At 38.1% G+C, this 14,988-nt stretch overlaps 1 non-coding gene across 1 annotated transcript; it reads left to right on the forward strand.

Moving 5' to 3' along the window:
• The first annotated feature begins 9,801 nt into the window (after positions 1–9,801).
• Positions 9,802–9,907, forward strand: LOC122028366. Its single transcript, XR_006124760.1, has one exon. It is a non-coding gene; the product is annotated as a small nucleolar RNA R71 (small nucleolar RNA).
• Positions 9,908–14,988: the final 5,081 nt, after the last annotated feature.

Below are 14,988 nucleotides of genomic sequence, written 5' to 3' on the forward strand. Positions count from 1 at the left end.
CCAAGTCGTATTTTTCCAAGGATAACTAGTGTGTATGAAGTCTAGAATTGACGCAAGATCAACTAAGCTTTTCCATTTAACTCACAATCCAAATTAATCTTATCTAATAAAATCAAGAACAGAGTCAAGAAAGGTCAACCTCATTTGAACATGATTCTATTCCATCTCGTCAAGTAAATAACAATTAAATTGGGTTCTCATGTATCATTTTATCAAATGCATCAATTGACACATCTTCCATTACATTCACAGTAGTAGAACATTCAAGCATTAAACACTCATATTTGCAATAGCCATTGAAATCTTCCATTACATACACGAATTGAGCATTCATCATATAAGCATGTTCAAAGTACAAAGATTGAATGTAAGGATTAAAGAATTTCCAACTAATAACCGAAACTACAATCTATCATAAACAAAATTGCAAGTTCAAATGAACATAAATTGCAAGCAATTAAAACAAGATTCGGATTGTAGAACTCAATCAAATGAAATTGCAAAGGAAATTCAAAAACAAAATTACAGAAGCAAACTCAAACACAAATTGAAGTATGAAATGCTAAACAAAGAATTACATGCAATCTATCTATTAGATCTTCAGATCTGAGCAAGTTCAAGAATAATTCAAAGACAAAGATAAAGAAAACTAAACCTAAAGAATTCCACAACCAAACCCAAACTCAAACTCTCCTCTCTGCTGTTAAACAGAGGTGTTCTTGGAAACCTCCCCTCAAACACCCGACGAACAATGAACAAACTTCCAACTATTACCAGGGGGCGCTCACATCTCCAAGAAACCTCCCTCAAAGCTCACACCTGTCTGGTAACTTTATTAGCCAAAGAACAAAGCTCAGATTATGTGAATTGCCATACTAATTCGATTGATCAGATCTACTTAGCTTAGCTACGTAATGGAAATCGGTAAAGGATCAAAAACTCCAAGAAACCACCCTCGAGCTCTATTGAATGCGAATAACGCCGATTGGGAACCTCCCTCAATCAGGTATGTGGCAGTGAAGCAGAATCAAAATCGCAGCTAAAGAAACCTCCCTTCTGCCACTCTCTGATCTCGGAGGATGAACATCGGCAACTCGAGATCGCTGTTGGAGAAGAAGCTCAACTCCTGGATCTGGAATGTGGAACGGAGCCTCGATGTCGTGGAGAAGAAGATGGTGAATAGTGTAGAAATCGTGAACACACCGAGCCCAGAAGCACTGTAGCTTCTCAAGGTTTTTTAAATTCTCCTCAAATATGATCGGACGGTCCAGAGTGTTTCTGGGCTTAATCAACGTCTAGAACATATCAGATCTGGATCAAAGCTTCTGGATCTTCATCAACGGATAAGATCTACTCCTCATTAGGTTGGATGGGCCGGATCTTCAATGGATGACTCAGATCTACTTGATCTTAGATGAACGACCCATAATGCTCCAAAGCTTGATCGACTTGTTTAGCCCTAGATTTGAGCCCAAATGTGGTCTGATCTGATCTGATCGGATCCATGATCCTTTTGATGCCTACAAAATAATAATCCAATATTAGCATCAAATACCATAATAATTGACTAATTTGTAATTAAGTCCAAGATCAAATGCAATTTATGAAATGCAATATAAATATGAGTTTAAGCTAAGAGTAGACCATTAAGAACATGCATTATGAATCAAAATAATGTAGCTAAATCATGATTATCAAATCTCCCATACTTAATCTTGAGCGTCCCGTTAAAGTCAAGAAAACTAAAAATCATCTCCACACAAATTCCCTAGTAATACCTAGAAGATGGTAAGAAGAATTTAACTAAGACCATCTAAAGATCAGTAACAATCATGAATACAATCCAAACAATAATCAGTAAGTATGGTAATTTCAATCCAATTAAAAAATTTAGCAAGATGCGATCTCACAAGGTATTTACCTATTCTAACTCTCACACTCAAAAATACATATAAGTGGAGCTCAACTCAATGCAGCTCACAACATTTCACTACCATAAGCTTGCTTATTTTCTAATTCTCCACCACTATAAACATAGCATACATGAATCAAAAGGATTTTATCAACAAGAATTGAAATGGAATCAAGAGAAACAAGTGAAGTGGATAAAATAGGCAAAAGAAAATAATTCAATGAAGTATATGAGAGGATGAGAGTATTGGAGGAATATACTTGATGAGTTGACCAAGATGAATACCATTTGTCATTACCAATTCAAAATATCAAGATAATCTCTCCTTCAATTTGATAGCAAACATAGAATCTTGATACTCTATCTTCACACTTGATACTCTCTTGATTTGTCATTTTTTTTCACTGTTTTCCACTTTAATTCTAGCATTTGGAAGCTAAAACAATCTCAAATTATGAAGAAGAACTCCCTCGCCCACACTTAAAACATTGGTCGTCTCGGACAATGAAACTCCTCATGCATCCATAAACTTGATACACTTTTAAAACCACTGTTCTCCATTTCATTCAGTCCTTGCTTATGATTAGCTATCATAAGTTGATCAATAACATCAAAGAAATCAGTAACCATCCTGCATCAAAGTGCTTGATAAAACTTCTCAATTCCTGCACTAGAGTATCACAAATTCCTATTTCTTCCTCTACAGTTATGTATAAGTTTGATTGAATTCTCTGTAGTAGGCATTTATTATCTGATCATCTTTAAAGCTTGCATTCATATTGCATAAGTAAAGAACCAAAATAAGGTTTAATAACTAAACCAATCAGCAATCCTTTAATTACAGCCTGCTGTGGCAATTATTTCCAACAACATCTGAAATTAACACAAGCAAAACTGAATTCTGGATTTTGGAAAATCAATAACTGAAAATTCCAATTCAAGCATTCACTATAGTTTCTAGTCAAGAAAGAATTGAAAGCTTCTCTTTAAGTTGTTTTGTGTTCTTTTCTTTTCTGCAACTAACAGTAGTTTCTGACAATTCTTGAGAATTACATTCTCCTTGCAATCCACTTGAAAAATGCATTCATGTTGCTTTACTAGTGTTACGCTCCGCAAGTGGACGGAAATGTCGCAAGTAATATAAAAGATTATCGTATCCACAGGGACTGGAATAAGCACTAGAAATGTCTCAATGCGAATTAGCTAAACAACTATCCAATCGTTTCAAAAGCAAAGTAAAGGTAAACAAATCTAATATTAGAGATCAACAAACAAGAGTTTAGTATTTTGGGTTATGATAAAGGAAGATTCTAAGAGTTTCGGTTTCTTTGTAAGATTTCTTGAATGTAAATGGTTCACCAATTCTTATCCCTCAATTGCCAAACATGTAGAAAGTTGCCGGTTCCCTCTTGCAATAGACAACCGGCTAAGGACTGAGAAATGTATCTAAATAGGATTAATTAGACATGTGCCTATGTTGTCCTTACACAGAAGTGCACCTATTACTATGCCTTCCTCGGATATCAACGTAGAAGCCCACGACTCATTAATCTATCAAGATACAAGGAGCTAATCATAAAATCCATCCAACTCTCTTGAATCTCCCTATTTCCTCTTCAAGATTATCTCTCAAACGTCCTTACACGGGCTTGCACCTGTCACGTGGATCCCTCGGATGATCGAGTGAGAGTTTATCTTTACAAAGTCCATAAGAAATCCAAACAATCAATCAAGAATGAGAATTAAGCACAAATCACCATCAATCATTCAAGATCTAATTGATACAAGCAAGATAATGTCATTGAAACAAGAAAATGGCAAATCCATAAGAGATTACATCAATCCATCATACAAGTACTCCCTTAATCCTAGAATACAAGATCTACTCCATGAATCGAGGAAGAAAATCCGAAGAAATAGAGATTACAAGCATTCCTTGAATCCCCAATCCAAGAAAACAAGAAGAGGGGAAAAGAGAAAACTTATCTACGAAGAAGCCTTGTCTTCGGATCCAATCCTCGCTCCGGAGTCGAAATCGTCGAGATCTCCCTTAGAATCGCCCAGAAATCCTCCCAAGAATGGGAGGAAACCACCAAATCTTGCTTTCTCCCAAAGGGGGAGAGATCCCCTTTCAATTCATGAAGAAGGGTTTAAATAGAGGAGGGATTCGGGCGCCACACGGCCCCGTGACACGGCCGTGTGAGATTCACACGGCCATGTCCAGTTCCCTCTCTGCCAAAGCTACACGGCCGTGTGACTTCACACGGCCAGAACCTGCTTAGTCTCTGGAAATGCTACACGGCCGTGTGGTGCACACGGCCACAACCTGCTTGGACTCTGGAAATGCTACACGGCCATGTGGTGCACACGGCCACAACCTGCTTGGTCTCTGGAAACCTCACACGGCCGTGTAGATCCACACGGCCATGTAAGGCTTCTGCTCTGGTTGGCTTCAAATCTTGACACGGCCGTGTGAGGTTCACACGGCCATGTCATCTTCCTCTTCTGTTGGTGCCAAACCCCACACGGCCCGAGCTCCATACCAATGCAGGGCCGTGTGAGGTACACGGCCTGGTGCTTTCTCCCTTTGTTTCCTCCAAGGCTTGCCCAAAGATGTAAATTCTTCACCAAATCGACTCCTGCGTACAGTAAATGCACAAAAAGCAGATCTCCGAACCAAAAGAGTAAATATGCTAAAAGGAAAGCTGGAAGTATACAAATGCATAGATCAAGCATGCTCAAAGTATGTAAATGTGCGTAAAAACATGCATAAAAGAGTATATAATCTACGCACATCACACCCCCAGACTTAAACCTTTGCTTGTCCTCAAGCAAAATGCTGCAGTCTAAATTCATATGTTCTACAACACATTCACAAAACCAGTGCACTTTCCTAACTCTATCAAAAAGTTTCATTAACAAGCTTGATCATGGAAACAAGTAAAGTATGGTTCAAGCATAAGAATCTTGTGCGCAGTGTAAAAGTAACTCAACACCCTTCAAGTTTCAATCCATGTCCTAGTCAAGTCGTCATCAAATTTGAATTCCTAATGTTTCCAGTGAAAGACAAGTAACCAGTGATAGGCACTTACTTACCATTCACTTGGTTCATATTTCTCAACTAACCCAAGGTCTCAAGGTGTGCTCAATCTCAAGAGAAACTAAACAGTCATTTCACCAGTAACGTAACTCGGTCTCAAAGGGGTGACTTGCTAGATTCCACTCATGACAACTGTTTTTTATATCCCTTATTGTTCATTTTTTTTTATTAGTGTTTGCATTGTGCAAAACTTATTCACAAATGTACTTTTAGCATATATGTTGGGATATTTAGATTTTTCCAAATGAGCTTTAATGATTTGAGCCTCATCCAGTAATCAAAATGAAAGTTGAGAGATCACCATGGAAACCAAGTACTAAGCAAACAAGATGAATCATGACTATTTCAATGACATCAACTATTCAAGCATCAAGCACAAGTGTAGTGAAGATAAAATCCTTAAGGTTGAACCAAAACTAAAACTCATCACCATAAGATTCTTAGCTTATTAATGCTTCCCAAGATAGAAAAAAGAACTACACAAAGTTTACTAGTAGCATCATGCGAACATCATGAATCGAGACAATAATCGTGCTAACATTTCGCTTGAATCCAAGAAAGCATATAAGTGAAGATTTGATGTTCTCAAAAAAAATTTTTTTTTTGCCATGATTATTTCAAAAACAAGCAAAATGAAGCAACAAGCAATGAAAATAAGAACCAACATGAAAAACTAATCAAAAACTAAAAACTGAAAACCAAACTAAACAATATATGACACCCCCCCAGACTTAAACTTTTCATCGTCCCGATGAAATCAATATGGTGGAGGAGGTGGAGGTGGACGAGGGAAAGGAGGTCTACGACGTGGTTGGCCAATAGGAAAACTAGGAAAACCTGGAATCTCACCCAAAGATCTATGATACTCATATAAAGCATCAACTTGTTGGCTAGTAAGCATCATACTCTGCATAAAATCTCTCATCCTAACCTGATCAGTATCATAATCCTGCACAAACTCAGCCACTTGACCTTGAAAATTCCTCGTAAACTGAAAATGATTTTGTACCTCCCTAAACTGATCATCAGATAAAGAGAAGCGCCCCTCCAACATTTTTCGTTGGGAATCTTGCTTCTCATGAAGTGATTCTAGAGACGTACGAAAATCTGAAAAATCAAACCTAGAAGATCCCGTGCCATATGCAAAAGAATGCCTAGCAGGCTCCATAAAACTAGAAGGCTGCGTATGTCCAGATGACGAGGGTTCATTATGTGGCTCAGTGTCTCCAGGTATAGAAGGGTTATCCTCAAAATCTAACTCAGAAATTACCCAATTAGCCCTGTTACGAATAGTAGTTTATTCAGGAAAAGGAAGGGGTAAAGGAGAACCACTCCTCCTAGGAAACGCGAAACCATTCTTTTCCCGAACAATCATTTTCATAGCAAGACATGTATCAATGTCAATCATGTCATTACCATTAATTATTTCCAACCCATCAACATCAAGATTTAAATTACAAGCTATTCGGGTAATCAAACCACCAAAAACAATTGATCCCGATGATGCCCTAGCTGATCTCAATAAGGTTTGAACAAAATGAAAACCAGAGTCAAATTCAACCTTATAAAGCATAGCCCTTAAAGCATAAAGCTCTATCTTCTTAACCACCCCATCACTCTCTCCCCTACCAAAAATAGTTTTACTCATGACTCTATGTAGATACCTAAAGATGGGGTTTTGCATATGGGAGGCCTTAGCTCTTGAAGGCTCATAAGGTTGATCTAACCCAGTTATTGCATTCCAAAAATGATTCCAATTAAACCTTGGGTCAAACCTACGAGGGCTACCGGTGGTTATTCCAAAACAAGAATTAAAGTCACTAAATGCCCATAGAAATTCTTGATTCATTAATCTAAAAGAGATTTTTCCAAAATAATCATCTTCATTAGTAAAATGGACATCCAATGAACTTAAAAATTCCAAAACAAGACGAGGATATGTAGGCAAATGTGTGTACATAATATCACTCCAATCCAAAAACCCAATCATCAAATCTACATCTTCCCTAATTCCAAGCATATCAAGAACAGTTGGGTCCATATATTTAGTACACACTATCTTTCTATTGACAAGAATTGCAAATCTAGTTACTTGATCATCATTTCTGAACACAATATTGAATTCATTGTCATTACCTTCGTTGCGTGAAGTCCTTTAGCCTTTGCCCTTCACTGGTTGTTTTCCTTTGTCTCTTGATGGCTCCTTCTCTTTGTCTCCACTAGATCCACCACCTCCTTTGCGTAATCTCTTCAAAATATTGGACATCTTGATGAGTTTAGATAGGGGAAGAATTATTTAGAGTTGTGGAACTTCAAAGAACAAAACTTCAAAGAACAAAACTTCAAAGAACAAAAGATCTTAGGTTAAGAGAGCAAAAGTCCAAGTCTTAGAGAGGAGGAGAATCGGATCTAAAAGATCTTGAGAGATTAGAGAGGAGTTTTTAAGAAATTGGGAGAGAAAGATATGTTTTGGAGAGTTGGGGGTGTGCGGAACACGGCCAAGATCTGGCCGTGTGAGGTAGGAGGTAGACTTTAATAGTTCTCCTACACGGGCCGTGTAGATCTACACGGCCTCCCCATCTTTCCTCTCGGGATTCTTTGCACGGGCCGTGTAGATCCACACGGCCTCCCCCTCTTCCTTCTCTAGATTCCTCGCACGGCCGTGTCTGGGACACGGCCTCTCCATCTTTCCTCTCGGGATTCTTTGCACGGCCGTGTCTATGACACGGCCTATACCTTTTTCTCCTCGGGAGATCCCACACGGCCGTGTCTGGATGACACGGCCCAAACACTTCCATTCTCTGCAACCTTTGCCTGGCCGTGTATAGCACACGGCCTGACTCTGTTTTGCACCTAACCTGAAAACAAAATCAAAAGAATGCATCAAACTAAAAGAAATTACAATACAAATCAAAACTAACTAAAAAAAACCCTTGGGTTGCCTCCCAAGAAGCGCTTGTTTAAGGTCTTTAGCTCGACCAAACTTAATCATTCGCTCCTTTTCCTCGCCCTTGGAGGACAGATATACTTTTCGTTTCTGTTGGGAGATCTTCTCCCAACATCTTCCACCACATTGTCTCCTTCATTTGGTGGCCTTCCATGAGGATGGAAATTCCATTCCTCAAGTTTATAAATTCTTGTCCTGCTACAAGCATTTAAAAGAGACGAGACATGGTTAGAGATATTAGATAAATCATATTCCAACTTTTCCTTACCAATTACCAAAGAAAGCTTATGATTTTTGACATCAATTATAGCTCCAGCTGTAGCAAGGAAAGGTCTTCCTAATATGATAGGAATCCTAGGGTCCTCTTCCATGTCCAACACAACAAAATCTGTGGGAATAACGTTCCCATCCACCTCTACCGGCACATCCTCTATTATACCCAAAGGGTACCTGCAGGAATGATCGGCAAGTTGAAGTGCCATAGTAGTAAGTTTAATGTTTTTGAGACCTAATTTATTACAAATTGAATAGGGAATGAGGCTAACACTTGCCCCCAAATCACAAAAAGCTTTTTCAAAAAATTCTTTTCCTATGTTGCAAGGAATATAAAAGCTCCCTGGGTCCTTCAGTTTTGGAGAAGTGTTCTTCTCAAAAATAGCACTACATTCCTCACTAAGCGCAATGGTCTCGACCTCTCCTCTTCTTCTCTTATTTGACATGAGATCCTTCAGAAATTTGGCAAATCTAGGCATTTGTAGAATAGCATCAATAAGAGGTACCTCAACACAAATTTCCTTAACCTTTTCTAGAAACTTGCCAAATTCTTCATCCTTCTTGAGCATTGTAAGTCTCTGAGGAAAAGGGACAGCTTTGCTCTGATGGTTCAGTGGAAGAGTCTCTTCAACCTCAATGGTACTCTCCTCATTAGCTTGAATCTGATTCGGTATAGGAGGAGGGAGCTCTTCTTCTTTTTGTATCCCTTTTGAAGCAGTCACTTGGGAGTCTCCCAAGGTCCGTCCGCTTCTAAGCTCAATCCTATTGCAATGCTCCATAGGATTCACATCAGGTTTTCCTGGAAGTTGTCCTGGTGCTCTGGATGATGAGGAAGCTAGTTGGGCAATTTGACTATCCTGAATCTTTTGATGCTTTTCAGAATTATCCATTCTCTGAATGAGCTTTGCTATATCTTGCTTCATTTCATTCTGAGTTGAGATAATTTCTTCAAGCATCTTTTCAACATTTGACTTTGGTAAGCCTTGAGAAGATAGATGTTGAAAATTTTGTTGCCCAGCTTGAAAATTTGGTCTTGCCCCCATAGATGGTCCTTGGTCTTGATTATTTTTGTAAGAAAAATTTGGATGACTCTTCCATCCAGGGTTATAAGTATTTGAGTATGGGTTATTCTGCCTTTGATTGTAACTCATGATTGCATCACATTGTTCAAGTTGATTGATTTGTGCAGTGATAGCTCCCAATGGACATGAGTCATTTGAATGCTCTGAACTCCCACATACTTCACAAGATGTACTAATAGCATTGACCATATTAGCACTAGTCCCCATATTCTCAAATTTCTTTGTAAGAGCGTCCAATTTTGCAGACAAAAGAGTGACTGCATTTACATCAAACTTCCCTGATGCTTTAATTGTTGGGTTTACGGAGGAATAGCCACAACTTCTTTCATTTGCCCATTGATGATGATTTTGTGCTACACTTTCAATGATTTCTTCGGCTTCATCTAAGCTTTTGTTCATAAGTGCCCCTCCAGCAGCTGAATCAAGGGACACTTTGGTATGATAATTGATACCATTGTAAAAAGTGTGCAACACTAACCATCTTTCCAACCCATGATGTGGGCATTGTCTGAGCATACTATTATATCTATCCCATGCTTCAAAAAGAGATTCTGAGTCAGTTTGCTTGAAACTTGCAATTAAATTCCTCATATGAGCTGTTTTGCTTGGTGGATAGAACTTATCAAGAAACTGTTGCTCACACTGCTCCCAAGTGATGATGCTGTTAGGGGCCAAAGAATTCATCCATTGCTTTGCCCTATCTCTTAAAGAAAACCCAAATAATAATAATCTAACTGCATCTGAAGGAACTCCATTCATTTTCATAGTACCACATATTTCATAAAAGACCTCTAAGTGTTGATTAGGGTCCTCATGAGGTCCTCCACCAAATTGGTTCTGCTGCACCATAGATATGATTGCGGGTTTGATCTCAAAGTTATTAGCTTCCACTGAAGGTCTTGAAATACTAGATCGAAAACCTCTCGCATAGGGTGCTGCATAATCCTTAAGTGGTCTATTTGCCATATTCAAATGTTCCTGTTCTTCAATTTGCCTTTGCAGAATTCTTCTTTTATGGAAAGTTCTATCAATCTCAGGGTCAAAAGGAAAGAATTCCCCTGCAAAGTTAGATCTTCGCATACACAAGAACAAGATAGCAGATAGCAATTCGACACAAAAAGGAAAATAGAAGAATCAAAAATGCAGAATTGAGTTTGTACAAAAAGAATTAACAAGAAATGAAAGTTATACAAGTAAGTAAAAAAAACAGAAATCTAATGATTAGTTACAACTATGCAATATGAAAGGAAAACAAATGTTATGTTTAGTCTAACTCAATTGATAATTCCTAATGTTATAGCGCAGTCCCCGGCAACGGCGCCAAAAACTTGTTATGCTCCGCAAGTGTACGGAAATGTCGCAAGTAATATAAAAGATTATCGTATCCACAGGGACTGGAATAAGCACTAGAAATGTCTCAATGCGAATTAGCTAAACAACTATCCAATCGTTTCAAAAGCAAAGTAAAGGTAAACAAATCTAATATTAGAGATCAACAAACAAGAGTTTAGTGTTTTGGGTTATGATAAAGGAAGATTCTAAGAGTTTCGGTTTCTTTGTAAGATTTCTTGAATGTAAATGGTTCACCAATTCTTATCCCTCAATTGCCAAACATGTAGAAAGTTGTCGGTTCCCTCTTGCAATAGACAACCGGCTAAGGACTGAGAAATGTATCTAAATAGGATTAATTAGACATGTGCCTATGTTGTCCTTACACAGAAGTGCACCTATTACTATGCCTTCCTCGGATATCAACGTAGAAGCCCACGACTCATTAATCTATCAAGATACAAGGAGCTAATCATAAAATCCATCCTACTCTCTTGAATCTCCCTATTTCCTCTTCAAGATTATCTCTCAAACGTCCTTACACGGGCTTGTACCTGTCACGTGGATCCCTCGGATGATCGAGTGAGAGTTTATCTTTACAAAGTCCATAAGAAATCCAAACAATCAATCAAGAATGAGAATTAAGCACAAATCACCATCAATCATTCAAGATCTAATTGATACAAGCAAGATAATGTCATTGAAACAAGAAAATGGCAAATCCATAAGAGATTACATCAATCCATCATACAAGTACTCCCTTAATCCTAGAATACAAGATCTACTCCATGAATCGAGGAAGAAAATCCGAAGAAATAGAGATTACAAGCATTCCTTGAATCCCCAATCCAAGAAAACAAGAAGAGGGGAAAAGAGAAAACTTATCTACGAAGAAGCCTTGTCTTCGGATCCAATCCTCGCTCCCGAGTCGAAATCGTCGAGATCTCCCTTAGAATCGCCCAGAAATCCTCCCAAGAATGGGAGGAAACCACCAAATCTTGCTTTCTCCCAAAGGGGGAGAGATCCCCTTTCAATTCATGAAGAAGGGTTTAAATAGAGGAGGGATTCGGGCGCCACACGGCCCCGTGACACGGCCGTGTGAGGTTCACACGGCCATGTCCAGTTCCCTCTCTGCCAAAGCTACACGGCCGTGTGACTTCACACGGCCAGAACCCTTCTGCTCTCTGGAAATGCTACACGGCCGTGTGGTGCACACGACCACAACCTGCTTAGTCTCTGGAAATGCTACACGGCCGTGTGGTGCACACGACCACAACCTGCTTGGTCTCTGGAAACCTCACACGGCCGTGTAGATCCACACGGCCATGTAAGGCTTCTGCTCTGGTTGGCTTCAAATCTTGACACGGCCGTGTGAGGTTCACACGACCATGTCATCTTCCTCTTCTGTTGGTGCCAAACCCCACACGGCCCGAGCTCCATACCAATGCAGGGCCGTGTGAGGTACACGGCCTGGTGCTTTCTCCCTTTGTTTCCTCCAAGGCTTGCCCAAAGATGTAAATTCTTCACCAAATCGACTCCTGCGTACAGTAAATGCACAAAAAGCAGATCTCCGAACCAAAAGAGTAAATATGCTAAAAGGAAAGCTGGAAGTATACAAATGCATAGATCAAGCATGCTCAAAGTATGTAAATGTGCGTAAAAACATGCATAAAAGAGTATATAATCTACGCACATCAACTAGAAAACAAAAGAAAAAATTATGGAACACCACGGTAGCCCATCAGAATTCTGCATTCACAATATTAAGGCTAACTTGGAAAGAAGGAAACACCAATTGATACAATTCAGACATTCCAAAATAGTTTTCAAACTCCATAGGTTCTAGAATTTCAGAAATCAGATTTAAAGTGTCAGGTTCTATAGCTTAAAAGATTTCTGCATTGCCATGACTCATTTCTTTTACATGTCTACCAATTCCACTATAGCTACATCACAAGAACAACAATTGCTGGAAAATATAAGCCCATCAATCTCTGGAATAACATTGAACTTCTCACTGATTAGGAACAAGTTTAGAATAAGCATTTCAATAATGCAGAATTATGACAATTCCAACTCATGCTAACCTACTGAATTCTTGCACTCAACTTTAGCTGGTCAGATTCAGAAATCAGACTCAACAGAATAATCAAAAACTTCTAAAATTGATACTAGTTTCAGAAATTTGCACATCTAATACTTATAAACATTCTTGTCTATTCATTTACAAATGGTAATCATTGCTATCCAAGATCAGTTTCAAGAATTGATTCTTAGAAATTCTAGATTTTTAATCACAAGGGACTTGAGAAGAATGAAATGCTACTTACAAAGAAGCAGGAAAAGAAGCAGTTTGACAATTCAGATTCATGATTCAATTCAAAAAATCAACACTCTTGTTTAAAACTCCACAAAATAACATTTCAGGAATTCATTTCTATAGATTTATTTTTTCATTTCACTAGCTCTCTGCAAATTTATTATTTCTGTGTATCAAACAGCTTATAAATGCATTCATATTGCATACACCTAGCTTTGCTTGAGCCTTCCATTGATTCAAGAATCGCAAGGAGAACTTGGCACACACTTGCTATATTTTTTCATTTCTGCAGCTTTCAATGGTAATTGTTCAGATTCAAATTCAGCCTTGGAGTGCGGCTTCTAATTCCAAATTTTGTAATTCCTTAAACATACTAATCAGTTTCAACTTCCATATTCTGAAGTATCTGAGAATTGCATTATAACTGTCCATATGTTGAAATTCCTGATTAAAAACCATCTACTAAAATTTCTACCCACATTGAACCTGAGGGGCACTTAATAACTAATTTAACCTTTAGTGTTAAATGTTTCACAGAGTTCAAAACCCACAAAATCTAGCTCCTATTGTGCCACTCATCTCAGCTTTCTTCATCATTTAGGATATCAGTTCTGCAATTCCTGCACTAAAAAATACATAGATTGAAGTTGCAGCAATACAATTCTCATCTTGCTGATTTCTGAAACTTCATAATACTGATTTGTGTTCAACTAATAAGGACATATTTCTCCTTCTTCCTTTCATTGCAGAATCAGCTTCTAGTTCCAGGAAATGACACTTAGATCCAAATTCTAGTTCTGCAGATTGTACAAGATTCCAGCAATTCAACAATTTACTAACCTTCAACAACTACTATTTCCTTGACTCCAAGCTTCACTATCAAGTCCATTAACCAAAGTATTGTCAAATACAATCCTTACTCATTCTTCTAGTGCATTTCAAATTCAGCAATGCTTCCCACTTTTAAACCAATCTATTGTGAACAGATCTTTCAGCACCCAATAGTTACAATTTTTAAATTTTTGCAATAATTCCAGCATAGCACAGTTTCTCTGGACACCAACAGCAGCCCTCAAAGCAGCTCTGATTTTTGGTCTTCTCACTTATCAGAAATAAATTCCATTTCTGTAGGTTTCTGGTCTAATTCCAAGAATTCTAGTTTCTATGTTCAGAAATTCCAATCTATTCCTACATTTCTCCAATTTCAGAAAAACAAGTTCAGCACAATTTCAATGAATCAAACTAGTCCAATCATTCAATATTCTCTGAATTCAGATTTGAATGCATGCTTGAGGAACTCCTACAATTCAAAATTCAGTGATCAGGTCCGTAGACCCTGCTACAGAATTCCAGAACTGACCTTAGTCTGTAACTCTTGTTGCTTCCAATTCCAGTCTCAGATATTGCAATTCAAAAACAACTCAGGTTTATACTCTCCTCTAAGGTCTCCTCAACCCCTACACTTTTGATGCTAGTGATTTGAACATTGCTATACTCTGAAATTTTAATGTGCCAATTCAACATCTAAAATATTTCCCTGCTGTTAGCTCTCTTATGTTCAACAACTCATGAACATTTGCTCCCATAGAGTTTACCAACTTCCTTTAAAATTTGATTCACCAAAGGAAATAACCATACATCAAATAAGAATTCCCTCTTAACCCATGAAGAGTTCAGTTTGCAAGATGTTAAACTCAATACTGGTTCAGCAGGAGCTCTTTGTTATTACTTACAAGATAAATGTAGTGTAATCACATTGAAGGAATCCAAGCTTAAACCATTACAATACCTCCTTCCATGGTCTGTTCTAAACACTTCTGGATTCTAAAATTGCTGTATAGAAAATGCAATAGACTCAATTTGTTTTCCTTGTATTGAAGTTAAACTGATCAGTACATAAAGTTGTTAGCATATGTATTGCTGTTTAATCTGCAAGTCTCTAAATTTGTTAAGGAAGGAGTACCACTCGACATTAAGAGAAAAAAAGTTTCACTTAGACTTTTACTTAACAGAAACTTGCAACAA

The sequence above is a fragment of the Zingiber officinale genome, chromosome 10A (genome assembly GCF_018446385.1).
Source record: "Zingiber officinale cultivar Zhangliang chromosome 10A, Zo_v1.1, whole genome shotgun sequence".
NCBI lineage: Eukaryota > Viridiplantae > Streptophyta > Magnoliopsida > Zingiberales > Zingiberaceae > Zingiber > Zingiber officinale.